Below are 6,000 nucleotides of genomic sequence, written 5' to 3'. Positions count from 1 at the left end.
ACGCCGTTAGTTCTGCTTTCTCCATTAAGTTGAGAATGCTGTAAAGGGACAGAATCAGAGTAGAAAAGAAGGTATGTTACATACACCAAAAAAGTACTATTTGGGTTAGTTTACAAACATCGCACTCATAATACTAATATTTCTATATTAAACTAAACAGGTCCACTTTTGACAACAAATCATACTACGACATACATATTCCAACGTGCTATGGAAACGTTTCTTTTGGGCTTTCTATGTTAAAAATGCTGTAAAGTTTCTTGAACGAATCTTCCGGTACAGACGTTAGCATGTTTCCATTCTACATGTTTGGCGTCACATGCCCAACGACGGCGGCAATTCTGGCGACACTAAGGTCAGTAGGTGTCACGGTAATAAGTGTGCATCATAACTGCGAAAACAACACGCCGGCGCATAAAGCCAAAGGGATTGTCTAACCGAGCTGAAAAAACAAATAAAAAGAGTAGAAAACTAGACTAGAGCAACTAGAGCAGCGACTAGCGAACAAAACACAAATCTCAAGCATTTGCCTGAGACCACGGATAAAGACAGCTGAGCCAGCGAGTTTTATGAGTCGCGCACGTACGCCGTACACAACGGGAGCCAAGCCACCCACCCATATGCCACAGTTAACTGCATGCGGGTGTGAAGAGTAAGAAGTGAGTGGAAGGTAACGTTGCTGTGCCGCTTGCTTGTTGCCAAAAAATAGGAAGCATTTAAATATTTGTTGGTATGCAAATGTGATGTACACATTACGTGATCGCGCCACATTTAACTATCGCCTGCATGGGTTGCACATATGTATGTGTGTATATTGGCGGTGGCGAAAATAGAGAACAAGTAACGTGTGCTTGACAAAATGTGAACACTGAGCAATGAGAGGCAAAAAAATCGGGGAGCAGTCAGCAAGACATTCGCCGGTAAATTGGTTGACAAAAGTAAGTGAACCGCGCGAGCTCAGCTCGAGACAGCTGAGACCATTGATGTTAACTGCGATGGAGTCGATCATCAGCACGACAGTCGCGCAATTGAATTGAATTGAAGCGGTGGCTTAAATAAGACAGCAATTGGACAGACGCGCCGACGAGTGGCTGTAGCGTTAGGCGCTTAGCGCAGCCGCAGTTCCCCAGCGCCTTGCTTAATTGTTGCTGTCTAGCGCGATTTTTACATTTTTCGCTTCGCTCTTTAGCACATTTCGGTACTCATGTGTGTATAGAAATTAATTTAAGCAAAACTGTCTAGCAAATGTAATCCCATGACCAATGACTAATGACTAATGACGAGAAAAAATTGGAAAATCCCACAAAGTGGTAATTAACCGCTTGGCGTCGCACGCGGCATTAGCAATTTATTTAGTGCCACATTGCTGTATTCAAATAGCGTTTCCTTGGGCACTTGCCTGCCCTGCCGGCGAGAACTAACTGCACAGCGCCGAAGACGAAGCAGCAGACGAAAATTGTCGGAAACCTACCTTTTCACGTAGCAAATTAGCGGTGTGTTTGGAAATGCGCTGCAGCGTATGCGAGTCAAATCAAATCTTTTTTACTTGAACTATGACCCCGCGCAGGCAGCAGCCGCATTAAAGGCAACAGCTCGCGTGTAGGCAGCGGTCGTTCGGTTGAGCGCCCAAGCGCGCTTTGTGTTTGAGCCCAGCAAAAGTTTTGCGCGCGCTGCACTGATTTCCAGCATTTGCCACATAAAACTCTTCAACTCCTTCACGCTTCATTTACTTATTTAGGCGAATTTGTCGTAATGTTCCCAAAAGGTTTGCTGCATTTCTGAATCGCTCTTGTTTTGTTCATTTACTGTTGGTCTTGTCGCTGTCGCTGTTGCTGTTGCTGTTATTGTGGCAATTGCTGTTGTTGCTTTTCTTTTATGCCCGCAATTCGTGTTCTCGTGCATCCGTTGTCCGGGTTACCGAGTTGGTTGTAGTACTTGCCCGTACTTGGTGGAAATCAGACTTATTTGCTTGTAAATTCGTACCTACCTGCGCGACTTGGTCCGCTTTCGGTAGTTGTTACTCGTGGTAGTTTACTCATTCGGCCGCCGTTGAATGTCGTGATGATGGCAAATTGTAAATAGTTTAAATGTGCTTAAATGCGCTTTAAATGGCTTTTCAAATGCTACTCAGTTATCATACAAAAACTAAATGACATTAAATTAGGCAACGAGCGAGAGTATATTCGTTGTATTTAAGGGTCTATAGTCGGTAGGTTGGCGGGTTATAGTTATGCACAAACATACATGACTTACATACAAATCTCGGGCTATGCATATGTTGGAGGGTGACACGGTTGTAAAAACTTTAAGAGGTAAAAGACGGCATTACACTGCAAAGAAAGCTGTTTACTTTCGAGACTGATGCTCCATATATTATTTTGTAGAGGCTCCATATAATAAATTGACATGTTATGGGCGTGAATGATTCATATTATCTAGAAGACCTGTGTTAAGCTACATGCCTTCATATTATCTCGAAGATCTGTGCCTGTAACCTAACACAGGGCTTCTAGATAATATGTAACCTAAAGGTCTTCCAGATAATATCGTTCCCAGGGTTGAAACACAGGGCCAGTAAACACCTAAAATGGGAAAATTATGTTAGTGATGCGAATATATGGCCTTCAAAGGTCAACCCCTCCTTCACGTGGCACCCCCTTAATAGGAGCGATGCTCTGACGACCAAGCAAAGGCGGTATAAACATATCATCAGCGCGGAAACAGTTTCAGCACCTTGCCCACAGGAGGCAGACCGCAGCCTCGGATCCAAGCTCGGATACAGAAGGTCAATCCCTTAAGCATATAAAATTAATCAGATTACAGAAGCCGACATAAACCAAGAAGCCTCTATGAGATACTATATTTGAATAATGGAAAAGGGTGTTCAGGCTGAGTTTCAACAGTTTTTATTTTAATATTAGACACTAATTTAAAGGCGTTAGTGTCAATATCTTTGTAATGAGATCCGTAAATTGGAAAGCGAAAAATTGAACAACTTTGTGGAGAGTTGTAGGCCAATTTTCAAAACCAAAACCATGTCGAAGTTTTATCAAGGACGAGCTCTGCCTGAATGGGTTTCCAAACCTCAGTCCGTTATGTTTGAAAGGCAGTGTTAGAGTCTCATTATTTTCTAAGAAAATTTGAAATTGTTCATAGCTCTGTTGAGGTGATTTATGAAGCGGGAAAGCAAAACTTGTCAACTTTAATTTTTGAAGTACAATTTGTCTCTTGTTTCAAAATAGGCCTCGGTTTCGACGATCAACTTTTCATTCCTTCGCAGCGAGCATACTTTTGAGACCTGAAAACAGCAAATAGTTGCTAAAGGCCAGATGTGAAGAATGTCAAGGGTGCGGAATAAATTCGAAGCATAATTTATGGATTTTAGTCACTGTTTTCTCTAAATTGTGACATGCTGGATTGTCTTGGTGAAACAGTACCTTCTTTTTCTTCAAATTTTGTTCTGCAAATGATCTAATGATGCTGCGTAATAGTCGCCGTTGATCCTTCCTTTCTCAAGGTAATCAATAAAAATTATTCGATGCGTATCCCAAAAGACTGACGTCATAATCTTGCAACCGCCTGTTGCGTTTGTCCACGCTTTGGTGTGGGTTCATCGTGTGCAGTCCACTTAGATGACTGTCGATTGAATTTCGGAAATGACTGAGCCATGTTGCAACCAGGATCACAAATTGATTAAATAACTTGAGTTTATTACGCCTGAACATCTCCAAACAGAGTTCCGAATGATCAACTCGTCGTTGTTTTGGTCAAAAATGAGCTCGCGCGTTACCTACTTTAGCTTTCTCATACCCAAATGCTCGTATACGATATGATGTTCATGTTGAGTTGATATCTTTAGTGTTCTACTATCCGGAACACTTCATTTTACGGTCATCCAAAATTATTTTGTGTTTTCGTCGGTAACAACCTGTTTTGGGTGTCCAATACCTTCATCGGCCTCGGTGCTCATTCCTACACGTCTAAACTTAGCAAACCAATTCTTGATGGCTGATTTTTCCTGGGGAGGTGTCCGAAAACTCGTCATCAAGCTACGTTTTTGTTTAAACTTTATTTTTTCCAATTTTTTGTCGACCCGGGAAGTTCTTTTTTCAAATTTTTCACAACAACAAAATTCTCTCATTCAAAATGATAAAATTTACAAACTAATTATCCGACAGCTGTCAAATTTAAACATGCGCCCTTTGAAAGCTTGAACTAATCAAGACTTGAATAGACTTAATTCTAATAGCGCCATCTTTTTCTCAGCTCGTGGACTTTTCAATTGAGCTGTTCATTTTCATTCAAATGATTTTTCAAACTTTTCTCAGAAATCAATAGTCCATTTTCTCAGTGCCTTGTTAAACTTTCCATGCAAATATTGCTGAAAATTTGACCGCAAATCTGCGCCTTTTCATCTCGCCAGCGCAATGGGTACTCATACTGCGCCGCGCACCAGGGCCAAACATAAGCCATATTAAAACCATTTAAAAGCATTAATATTGATTTTTTGTAGCTACCAGAAAGTCAAATCAATACAGGAAGAAATGTAACAAATTAAATATAAAAAAAATGTCGCGAGATGCAAAAGTAGCATGCGATTTGTGCGGCGCGGTGTAACAATGGCGGCTAAAGTTCATGATCCGCAAATATGTTTTCGCTTTTGCAAGCGATCAAAAAGTTTCTTTAAACTATTATTAGTTGCTGGCATGCGGAACATTTCCTGGTGAAATTTTGTGTAGATTTTTAACCAAAACAAAAAAAAAACGTGCAACACGTGGCGACACAAAATTTTTACAATAATTGCGGCAATATGTGCCGCGCTAGGCTATGCTGTGCTATGCGCCCTGCTGTATGTGTTATTTTTGCGACTGTTGCAAATGTTATTGCCGACAAATTATTATTATTGTGGGCCAACACGACGCTGAACGTGAAAGCGACCTCTGCTTCGAACATCAAACTGTACTAATCTCTGTGAGAAAAGCGACAAGCAGTTAGCAGCAGGAAGCGCGCCTTGGCTTTGAAGCGGCGAACGGCCACACAATGAGTTTGCCTGCGCAAAAATGCATTTATTTGCTCGTTGATTAAGTAAACGCGGCAATTTGTTGCAAGTTTTTACTCGCTTTTTTTCCAATAACATTTTTTAAGGGCCGCCATTTTTCCGCTTTAGCCGCATTTTATTTAGAGCCAAATCGACTTAATTTACTCGTAAACATGACTTAAATGAGTGCACTCAAAAGCTCTTTCGCCTGCGCCCAGCCGCTCCCAACCGACTCCGTGTATAGTTCGCAATTTTTAGGCGCAGACTGATCTTCAGAGCGTTCGACTTGATTAGTGGCACCAGAAGTGCCCTCCAGCGCCGTGCGCCATATTAGCGACGCGATACTCCACAGCCCTTTCAGTCAGAACGCTGCTATTTCGCTATTAAAAGCAAAAAATCATCACCATCGGCGGTGGCGGCGGCGTCAACGACGGCAGTTGCAGCCGCTTAGAATGCGAGCAAATAATTTAGATCACGAATTTGTTGTCGTATGCAAATTAATCAAATCTCGCAAACTCGTTGGCTGCACTTCTTCAACTGCAAGCCGTAGCGGTTGGCAACAGCTTAAGCCGCGTCTTGCAACTGCCACTGCGCTTGCGAGCAGTCACAAGCGGATCACTCGCTATTGTGGCTGTGTTGATTGCTCACTCTTGCCGCCAATTGTCAGCCAAATGTTGCAAGCTCTGGCGGTTGACTCGTGGTTTGCGTATACTCGCGTCGCGCGCGGTTACGTGGCCTTTGTTGTCAGCTTGTTGTGTTGACAATTCAAATCCGAAAGTACGTGCAACTCCGGCAATTGTTGTCACTATTTAAGTTGCAATAAATTGCATTTAAATGCAATTGCAAGTTGGTTTCTTCATTTCCTCTGACTTTCCGACTTGTGTCGGCAATAGAACGTGCAGTCAGTCGATTGATTTATTCTGTCATTGCCATGGGTTTGAAATTAATTATTTTCAGCAGTT

The sequence above is a fragment of the Bactrocera tryoni genome, chromosome 3 (genome assembly GCF_016617805.1).
Source record: "Bactrocera tryoni isolate S06 chromosome 3, CSIRO_BtryS06_freeze2, whole genome shotgun sequence".
NCBI classification, from domain to species: Eukaryota; Metazoa; Arthropoda; class Insecta; order Diptera; family Tephritidae; genus Bactrocera; species Bactrocera tryoni.
Note: the sequence above shows the minus strand (reverse complement) of the source record.